At 48.0% G+C, this 11,484-nt stretch overlaps 1 non-coding gene across 1 annotated transcript; it reads right to left on the bottom strand.

Annotated features, from left to right (window-relative positions):
- Positions 1 to 1,774: 1,774 nt before the first annotated feature.
- Trnas-cga (transfer RNA serine (anticodon CGA)) lies at positions 1,775 to 1,849 on the bottom strand. Its single transcript has one exon. It is a non-coding gene; the product is annotated as a tRNA-Ser (tRNA).
- Positions 1,850 to 11,484: the final 9,635 nt, after the last annotated feature.

Below are 11,484 nucleotides of genomic sequence, written 5' to 3'. Positions count from 1 at the left end.
CATTGGATGTACTATTGAGGGAGTGTGGATTCTCCACACCGCTCTCTCGGCCGTTGTCAGTTTTCGTGACCTGGAGCTGCTACCAATCGGCCAAGTAGCTCTTCAATTGGCATCACGAGGTCTCCCCACAAAGAAATAAGTCCTGGTGGTACAGGGAGTCGAACCAGGGTCCTCCGTAAGGCAGTCACCCAAGCTGACCACCCAGCTACGGAGGCGGACGCATTACCAGTCAGGATTAATTCAAGATAACCGACTCTCACAATCTATCACTCGGTCTAATGGCATTAATGTGACCACCCTCTATGCTCGTAGCCAATGTGCAAAAAATGTTCAAATGTGTGTGAATACCTAAGGGACTAAACTCCTGAGGTCATCGGTCGCTAGACTTACAAACTACTTAAGCTAACTTAATGCTAAGAACAACACACATACATCCATGCCGAGTGAGGACTCGAACTTGGGGCGGGAAAGGCCGTGCAGTCCGCGCATGGCTCCTCAAACCGCACGGCCAATCGCCGCGGCGGCATCAATGTGCAATAAGTACTCATAGACAGCAGGTGGCAGCACTAGGTTTTGGGTAGAGGGGGGGGGGCGCAAAACAATGCAATCGTTGACGTAATGTGGAAACGGAGAGATCTATCTGTTATCTGTCGTCCAAAACGGCATGAGGGCATGATCATTGATTTCGGGCCAAGGGTGGAAGCGTTTCCGAAACGGCTAAGTTTCGCGTTCTGTGTGTTTCAAGTTTACCGTGCAAGACAAAATGGCGCTATCCAAAACCGTTGCAAGGCAACTATGGTGCATTAGGGTCTATAGATGACAGAGGTGAACGACAGCTGCTGAGATACGTAGGAGCGAGTAGATGTGCAAAAACTGAACAACTGATCGCCCTCATGAGCCTAGGGGCTACCTCCTCAAAGAACATACAGAGAAAGTTTCTCCGTATGGGCGTCCGTAGCAAGTGTCTGGTTCATGCACCGATGCTGAATGCTCTTCGTCAGTGACGAAGGCTGGAATTTGCACGCCAACTGGACGGTCACTGTGTGGCCACAGATGTCCTTTCCAAGTGAATCACTTTTTATGCTCCATCGGATAGATGAGTGACGGCGTGTACGGCATGAAACGTCTGAAAGCAGACTCTGCAACAATCGCCGAGAGGGTCCAGCCGGAGGATGGAGCGTTATGGCGTGGGGAATGTTTTCGTGGCATTCCGTGGGTGATCTCGTCATTCTGGAAGGCATACTGGATCAGCACAAGTATGCATTTCCTTGGGGACCATGTTCAGACTTTTCACAGGTGATCGCAAGCGACTGTACAGTGTAGTTCCGCCTTAAAATTTAGCCGTCACATTTAGACATAGGCAATGAAAATGAAGACTAAAAGGGCGGCCGAAGTGGCCGTGCAGTTCTATTCGCTTCACTCTGGAACCGCGAGACCGCTACGGTCGCAGGTTCGAATCCTGCCTCGGGCATGGATGTGTGTGGTGTCCTTAGGTTAGTTAGCTTTAACTAGTTCTAACTTCTAGGGGACTAATGACCTCAGAAGTTGAGTCCCATAGTGCTCAGAGCCATTTGAACACTAAAATGTCGTAAATATTTCGTGAATTTTCGTGGGTGTAATGTGTATCTTTAGTACCTTATGCTCTGTACAGTCATGGTTGCCCTCTTCGTGTGATGTATTGAGATGAAAAACTTTGATTAGGTTTCACAGAATGAGATTTTCACTATGCAGCGGAGTGTGCGCTGATATAAAACTTCCTGGCAGATTAAAACTGTGTGCTGGACCGAGACTCGAACTCGGGACCTTTGCCTTTCGCGGGCAAGTGCTCTACCAACTGAGCTACCCAGGCACGACTCACGCCCCGTCCTCACAGCTTTATTTTTGCCAGTACCTCGTCTCCTACCTTCCGAATTTTACAGAAGCTCTCCTGCGAACCTTGCAGACCTAGCACTCCTGAAAGAAAGGATATTGCGGAGACATGGCTTAGCCACAGCCTGGGGGGATGTTTCCAGAATGATTAGGTTTATTCACCGATCATACGTAAAAATGGGCTACAACGCTCAGATTAGAGCTAATGAATAGACATCCTACAGAAAGATGGACAAGAGCGGTCCCCGCCACACAGCGGGTATCAATGAGCAGACGATTCTTCATTTAGGGCGGTACCTGGGCACGTGCCGCGGCAATCACTCGCATCGCTTGCCGCTCTTCATAAGCCCACACCTCGTACTGGCAGAGGTCCTATTCCCCGCAGCTAATATATTTTTGCAACAGCGCAGCGGCTACCCAGCGGTGCGCGGAGAACGATGCATTGATACCACCGGCCGCAGAGATTTTAATGGCGCACGCCATTGTGAAGGCAGCGCGGCGGGGGCGTAAATGATTATGTTACGAGCGCGCGGCAGTCTATCACTGCCGGCAGCAGCAACAGCTCGGTCTCTGCCGGCGAGAGGCGTGGCGCCCTGTGTGTGTGTGTGTGTGTGTGTGTGTGTGTGTGTGTGTGTGTGTGTGTGTATGTGTGTGTGTGTGCTACGTGCGCGGCCCGCGGCCGGCGCTAATTCCATCTCTGCAACCGAGACACCGGCGCCGTAATTCGATTAATTGCGGCGATACCGGAGGCCAGCAGCTGCCGCCGCCGAGCTGGCCAGTTGCCGCTGCCGGTTCGCCGGTCACCGGTCGGACGCCTCCTCTGGCGAAAACAGAGAGCGCGGCACAGCGTGGCATGCCGCCAGCGTTCACATCACGAGACGGCGGGATGGTAAGTTGATAATTCTGAGCGAACCTAGAGGCATTACCATCATCTATACTCTCTGATCAACAGTATCCCGACAACTATTAGAGGCCATTAATACACTACTGGCCATTAAAATTGCTACACCACCGAAGACGACGTACTACAAACGCGAAATTTAACCGACAGGAAGAAGATGCTATCATATGCAAATGATTAGCTTTTCAGAGCATTCACACAATGTTGGTACCGGTAGCGACACCTACAACGTGCTGACATGAGGAAAATTTCCAACCGATTTTTCATACACAAATACCAGTTGACCGGCGTTGCCTGGTGAGACGTTGTTGTGATGCCTCGTATAAGGAGGAGAAATGAGTACCACCACGTTCCCGACCTTGATAAAGGTCGGTTTGTAGCCTATCGCTACTGCGGTTTATTATATCGTGACATTGCTGCTAGCGTTGGTCGAGATCCAATGACTGTTAGCAGAATATGGAATCGGTGGGTTCAGGAGGGTAATACGGAACGCAGTGCTGGATCGCAACGGCCTCGTATCACTAGCAGGCGAGATGACAGGCATCTTATCCGCATGGCTGTAACGGATCGTGCACCCACGTCTCGATCCCTGAGTCAACAGATGGGGACGTTTGCAAGATAACAACCATCTGCACGAAGTGGTCTAGCGGTTCTACGCGCACAGTCCTTATGTTAGTTACATTTAAGTAGTTCTAAATTCTAGGGAACTGATGACCACAGATGTTAAGTCCCATAGTGCTCAGAGCCATTTGAACCATCTGCACGAACAGTTCGACGACGTTTGCAGCAGCATGGACTGTCAGCTCGGAGACCATGGCTGCGGTTACCCTTGACGCTGCATCACACACAGGAGCGCCTGCGATGGTGTACTCAACGACGAACCTGAGTGCACGAATGGCAACACGTAATTTTTTCGGATGAATCCAGGTTCTGTTCACACATCATGATGGTCGCATCCGTATTTGGCGACATCGGGGTGAACGCACATAGGAAGCGTGTATTTGTCATCGCCAGACTGCGTGTTACCCGGCTTGATGGTATGGGGTGCCATTGGTTACACGTCTCGGTCACCTCTCGTTCGCACTGACGGCACTTTGAATAGTGGATGTTACATTTCAGATCAGTTACGACCCGTCGCTCTACCCTTCATTCGATCCCTGCGAAACCCTACATTTCAGTAGGATAGTACACGACCGCATGTTGCCGGTCCTTTCTGGATACAGAAAATGTTCGACTGCTGCCCTGGCCAGCACAATCTGCAGATCTCTCACCAAGTCAAAAAGTCTGGTCAGTGGTGGCCGAGCAACTGTCTCGTCACAATACGCCAGTCACTACCCTTGTTGTACTGTGGTATGGTGTTGAAGCTGCACGGGCAACTGTACGTGTACACGCCATCCAAGCTCTGTTTGACTCAGTGCCCAGGCGTATCAAGGTTGTGCTGGGTACTGATTTCTCAGGATCTGCCCTTCACCTTTACGAGGTGTCTGGAAGCGTCTGGAGGAATGACATCCATCAGGAGGCGAAACCAGAGAGGACTCTGGGGTCTTGAGCGGTCGACGTTTTACCACGTCCCAAACGTCTTCCGTTGAGTTCACTTCGGGACTTGGGTAAGCTAGGTCATTTCATGAATGTCTTCTCTGTCTACAGGATGTTATTTCATCACTGACCGAGGGGGCTGGCACGGTGTTCTGCTTATACAGATGTAATAGCAGCCACTGGAACCTTCCAGAGAGGACTGGAGTGGTGCATGTTTGAAGGTAAGTTGGGCAGCTCCTTGTTGCTTCGTCCCGCCACAGAACCGAGTGAAATCAGATGGTGCGAGAGGCTGGAGCAACGTTTGGACCACCGCTCCGCGTCCTAACAAGCCTACGTCTTTGCTTTCGCTCAATGTTCAAAGCTCGCCCCCATGCCGCATTACGTGTACGGATAATCTCAAAATTGTTGCTGTTTATTTCAATTTCTGCCCTTCTTTGATAACAGAACCCCAATACGATGGTGTTTGAACCAAAATACTCGTCTTTCCAGATTGTACACTCCTGGAAATTGAAATAAGAACACCGTGAATTCATTGTCCCAGGAAGGGGAAACTTTATTGACACATTCCTGGGGTCAGATACATCACATGATCACACTGACAGAACCACAGGCACATAGACACAGGCAACAGAGCATGCACAATGTCGGCACTAGTACAGTGTATATCCACCTTTCGCAGCAATGCAGGCTGCTATTCTCCCATGGAGACGATCGTAGAGATGCTGGATGTAGTCCTGTGGAACGACTTGCCATGCCATTTCCACCTGGCGCCTCAGTTGGACCAGCGTTCGTGCTGGACGTGCAGACCGCGTGAGACGACGCTTCATCCAGTCCCAAACATGCTCAATGGGGGGACAGATCCGGAGATCTTGCTGGCCAGGGTAGTTGACTTACACCTTCTAGAGCACGTTGGGTGGCACGGGATACATGCGGACGTGCATTGTCCTGTTGGAACAGCAAGTTCCCTTGCCGGTCTAGGAATGGTAGAACGATGGGTTCGATGACGGTTTGGATGTACCGTGCACTATTCAGTGTCCCCTCGACGATCACCAGAGGTGTACGGCCAGTGTAGGAGATCGCTCCCCACACCATGATGCCGGGTGTTGGCCCTGTGTGCCTCGGTCGTATGCAGTCCTCATTGTGGCGCTCACCTGCACAGCGCCAAACACGCATACGACCATCATTGGCACCAAGGCAGAAGCGACTCTCATCGCTGAAGACGACACGTCTCCATTCGTCCCTCCATTCACGCCTGTCGCGACACCACTGGAGGCGGGCTGCACGATGTTGGTGCGTGAGCGGAAGACGGCCTAACGGTGTGCGGGACCGTAGCCCAGTTTCATGGAGACGGTTGCGAATGGTCCTCGCCGATACCCCAGGAGCAACAGTGTCCCTAATTTGCTGGGAAGTGGCGGTGCGGTCCCCTACGGCACTGCGTAGGATCCTACGGTCTTGGCGTGCATCCGTGCGTCGCTGCGGTCCGGTCCCAGGTCGACGGGCACGTGCACCTTCCGCCGACCACAGGCGACAACATCGATGTACTGTGGAGACCTCACGCCCCACCTGTTGAGCAATTCGGCGGTACGTCCACTCGGCCTCCCGCATGTCCACTATACGCCCTCGCTCAGAGTCCGTCAACTGCACGTACGGTTCACGTCCACGCTGTCGCGGCATGCTACCAGTGTTAAAGACTGCGATGGAGCTCCGTATGCCGCGGCAAACTGGCTGACACTGACGGCGGCGGTGCACAAATGCTGCGCAGCTAGCGCCATTCGACGGCCAACACCGCGGTTCCTGGTGTGTCCGCTGTGCCGTGCGTATGATCATTGCTTGTACAGCCCTCTCGCAGTGTCCGGAGCAAGTATGGTGGGTCTGACACACCGGTGTCAATGTGTTCTTTTTTCCATTTCCAGGAGTGTATTTTGCGCCCGTTTTATAGGCAACGTATAGCCGTAGCCGACTTCTCAAGTTGCCTTTGACTGTGTAAGCCGGCTACAATTTCGCACCTTACAAGCACTCATCTACATACTTTGCTGTGATTTACAACCGGAATTAGGTATCATCTGAAAGGTTGTACATCGTATATACAAATATTTAAAGAAGACTGACATTGTCACGTACACTTTCTAAAAACTTGTTAACGCTTACTGCTTGAAAGGTGATGGAGTGTCTCTATTATCAACACGGCGTGATGAATAATTGAGTATACTAGTAGAGGTTGGAACGCCAATGGAAATGAAATGGCAGGCGTAACTCAAGCCCTGAGTGGAAAATCGGGCACAGGTGTGTTGGTCCTGTTTCCACAGGAAGTAGACAAGACCAGAGAGCTGAAACACAATACAGAAGCTGCCGGCCGGTGTTGTAGCAGGGCCGAAAGGATAACCGGATAATACTTCGGAAACTCTGAAAATGTTGGAGGCAGCAGAGAGGAACGAGGAAGTGTTACCTTGGAAATCACGCAGGCTGGGTTATTTCAAGAGAATTTTTACTCTGAGAAGCCTACCGTTGTATGTATTCCTAATTGACAAGGAGAGGTATTTGCTTGCAAACTTTCCGAGTTAGACGACAGAAGACAAAAATATGGACGATCGGCGTTCGGAATATCTGCAGAGAGGGAGAAGATTCCATGGTTTCGAGAATACTATTCGTCTTCTCCAGTTACGAGGGAGGGGAGCCGAGCTTAGCTGGGAAGCCAGGGGTGGAGAGAAAGGAGTCTTCCGTTTTGAGTGCCCATGTCTGACGGCTGCTCAGTATTATTGGTACAGACGAACTGCTGTCTTTGCTCTCAGGAGATTTTATAGTTAGCACGGTTAGGCACTGTACTGTCGCGAACTTATACGATTCTGGACTTCGCCTCCGGGTAGGGAGTCATCGTTGAGCACGCAGCGTTCAGTGATTGACAGCACTTCCTCTGTCTATACTCACGTAGAGACGTTACCTGTATTCCGTCCTTGTGGCTAGGTGCTCGCGTTTCTCGTCTGTAGAAGACAGAGAAGAAACATAGTATTCGATTCGACTAGTCTGAGGACCGCCTTCTGCCGTCCTAGTGCTTGAAAGAGCTTTTCTTTTTTATTTTGTGGCTGGAGTTGTTCCATTGTCGCAGACGTGTAAGAGAACCACCACTCCGACGCTCCGGACACAGTACATACGGTAACATTGCTAATTGCTTCAGCTTATTAGGGCTACAAATCTAAACAGCTGTGATCACGTAAGTTTTATTTCCACTGAGGTTGCACACCACTGCACATCATCTATTATCTTCTAGTGTCATAATGTCAGTCACCTCGCGTTATATATACTAGAAAAATGATTCAAATGGCTCTGAGCACTATGCGACTAAACTTCTGAGGTCATCAGCCGCCTATAACCTACGGACATCACACACATCCATGCCCAAGGCAGGATTCGAACCTGCGACGGTAGCGGTCGCTCGGCTCCAGACTGTAGCGCCTAGAACCGCACGGCCACTCCGGCTGGCACTTATATTAGATCACATAGCCATAAAAAGGGGGCAGATTTGGGCAATTGATCAGTAATATTAGTTAGGAAATTCATTTGGGGTCTCTTTATATCCATTGGACGTTGATGTATTAACATTTATAATATATAAAAGGGATTTTAATCTACAATAAATGTATAACCGGAATCAACATTTATCATTTTGTAGTTACTAGTTCCCTTTATCATTCATTTATGTAATTTATATGTCAAAGAGCAACAACGAGGAAATAATATCACCATTAAGAGATCCTTAGATCTGCTTCAGGGGGTAGTCAGACAAGACCAAATCTTAATTTTCGCTCTCAGTATTTTCCGTTTTTACACACGCATGGAGTAGCATATTGGAAGTGCTGTGAATGCTCTGTCTAGGAAAACAGCCGTGCGCAACTGTCTTGGGAGGCAAGTCTCGCATAGTGTAAATGCAGCTTTAGAACTGCTGACAACCAAAGTGCAGTATGTTTACATTGTGATTCTGGAGTCAAATTCTGTAGAAGAGATCCCTGTCAGATCATCACATTTGAAATTTCCCGTGGTGTACCTGAATCACTTGACAAACGACTGTCGGTTTCTTTTCGCAAGGCCACAACAGAGTTCTTGCACTATCCTTGTGCAATTAACTTGTCCGACGATAAGTTTAATTTTGCCTCCTCTTACGAGTGACCGAAAATAACCCGTCTACCGAGTCTACAAGAAAATATTGCTCAACCTGAACGAAATATCAACGCACAATCAGTGCAGCTGTACAGTGCACATAATCATAAAATATGCAGCGAGTAGTAATTCTGTTATATATAGGAACTTAAAGTAACATTGGCTGTTATTCGACCAAAACTGATTGTTAAAATTTATGAACAGATTTTTCAAATACCACTACCAGTCACAACTTTTTTTGTTAAACTGCTTAAATTATCTAATTTTTCAACATGTTTCGAGGTGTATCACCTTCCTGACGGAAAAATGGGAATAAAAAAACATTTAAAATAAACACACATAACTCATACAGTAGTTGTACTCTGTATTGCCATGTAATGTGACTTACTCTGTTCGTCTTGTCCCATAATAGTGTTTCTCTCTTAATGTATTAGATTTGTGACCTATTGCTTTTTGTTAATTTTCGTTTAGTCCTACAAAAGCTTGCCTTTTTGTGGAGCAAATTATGCTCTTGACGTTATTTTGATTAAGGTCTTGTTTTAAGTTTATGTTTTAGGTCTTTGTTTAACAAATACGATAGTCATACCGAGTCCGCAGTATGCTGACGTCCTACTCTCCGGCCTACTGTTGCCACACCCCTCCCTCTTCTTCGCACACCCCTTCCTTCCACCTACCTACCCCCAGTAGTTTATGCAGCTATTTCCCAGAATGATGCTTCAGGCGAGGTATATCTCCTCTTATCGTGTTTTGTCAGCAATGATAAACGCTGGGCTGGAGCCCCACAGGTTGCGCAAAGTAAGGACGCAATAGCTGGACGCTCGATGTGCTGCGAATTGAAAGCGGCGGAGGTGTGACGGAGCAGTGGGCAGCTCCTACGCCAGGCACGGGGGGGGGGGGGGGGGGGGGGGGGCAGCAGAGAGCGGACGCGTTCCTGGAAGCACCTCTCGCTTCCTGCTCTGCTCGTTAAGCTTTACTGCACGCCTTAATTATGAAACTTCTGGGAAGCACGCCCAAGAAACCCGCCGTCATCGATAGGATAACAGACGCAGACGTCATTCCAAAGCAACATGCTCTTGGGCGAGGCACACGGCGGAAACTACGATGAGAGAGCCATTCCGAGAACGTAACTGTTGACACTACATTCCGTACCTGTGTTTCTTCTTATGTGCCTGACACCTTCGAAATACTATTGGTCTCTTTCCAGAGGAGCTACTCTGACGAGCAAATATTTGATTCAGTAGTGTGGCTCTTCCCAGAAGACGTAATTACACATCATTGCCCGTTCACAATGGGGCAAGGCAGCTAAATTGCGCGCAATGGTAGTGTACGCTGCGGGCTCGACACGTTCATATGACTGGGGGCTCGATATCGTATTAGTGAGAACTAATCCCGATTTCGGCAAGTATTTCCGTTATTAGAAGTTAGTGTACGTTGCGCAGGTCCTGGGCATCAAGTTGTGTGCCTACGAGAGTAATCATTTTCCAGAACTCATCGCAGTGTTTTGCTGATTCCAGCTTAAAGCACCGTTGACCGTGGTGACTATTCCATCAGGTAGAAGCGTTACCTCTGACGGTAGCCTCTGAACAACGTCAGTTACGTGTCGCCTTAGATTTGCTTCCTGTGTATTGTTATCTCTTAGTAAAAAGAAAAACAAAGATCCATTTTAGCGAACTATCATTACATGCGGGGCATAACCTCTGCCTGACGTATGCTGGGGCAACGAAGTCGTTGGAAACTATTTGAAAGAATCAGACGTGCAGAGATTTTGTAAAACAACGGCAATTTGAATCTGGAAATGAAAGAACAGTCTTCTGAATACTGATTCTCGTGAATGCAGGGTTGTTACCATAAAGACTGGGCCATCTTCGACAATTTTTAACTCAGGTACAGCAACTCGAACTGTAAATTTTCAGTTCCAAAATATTACGCTGGGGAAAGGGTTATAATGGGAAACGTGGGCTGCATGCAATAGATAATAGATAGGAGATGAGCTACTCATGCACCAGTTACGTACTGCATGCTATCCACATTTATCGTTATAAACTTTACAAGCGTTTTCATAATTATTAGACATTCACTAAACTCCATCCGAACAGACAATCTTCTCTTGTCATTTTCGCTTCTTCTTCTCTAGGTGTCGCTTTGCACGAGGTGGCTTTCTCTCTAACCATCGAAGAAATTGTCACTAATACACTATTCACTATGAATATTATTATTTTATTGTTGCAAACTATTGTTACTGGAATGTGATGATAATCGAGAACGACTCAAAAAACTTCGTGACATAAAGTCACACTGGAAGAATGCGACCATATTGCAAATCAAGAAAAGTACTGCACAACTGCTGTAGTAGTTAGTAAATAAGAAGCCACCTGCTGATAAATCAATTATTGTATTTGAGGGATTTCGACTGGAACCCATCCTCATATTGTCATGAGCATCTTGGTGATCAGATGTACAAAGATATATAAAAGACAGTAGGTAGAAAACGAAGTTGTCTCTCCGCAGAATTATCACTCCACAGAAATGTTCCTTCTACAATGCAGGACGGCAACTACAGTCTGCCATAACAGCTTTGCTAATTGCTCACTTGATATACCTAATCACCAAGATGTTCATAAGAATCTGAGGACTGGTGATACTCGAAAAGCATTAGTTCATGTCACTGGCTTATCAGATTTTCGCTTGTTGTTGACTGACAAATACAGAACTGAGTATTACTCCTATTGACTCAAAGAACCAGTCGATCAGGGGCGTCCAGGCAAGAACCATCAACAGCAGTTAGTGGAATGTGAACAGGAGGACAACAAGAAGAATAAAACAGATATTGGAGACCGTGTGACATAATAACGAAGTTCTCACGAGTAACTCTGAGGCGTAGTGAAATACGAGACCAAACTGATGACGTGTAATGAGAACGATACGAGAGCACACCAAATACAAAACTGAAGGCAGAGCCTTGGCACAGCTAGCTTTATAGAGCTAGCTTAATTGGCTGGCAAGGTGGGCGTGGCCTTGTGGCAGCA

This window comes from Schistocerca gregaria, chromosome 3 (genome assembly GCF_023897955.1).
Source record: "Schistocerca gregaria isolate iqSchGreg1 chromosome 3, iqSchGreg1.2, whole genome shotgun sequence".
Taxonomy (NCBI): Eukaryota; Metazoa; Arthropoda; class Insecta; order Orthoptera; family Acrididae; genus Schistocerca; species Schistocerca gregaria.
Note: the sequence above shows the minus strand (reverse complement) of the source record. Positions and strands in the feature narration are given on the sequence as shown.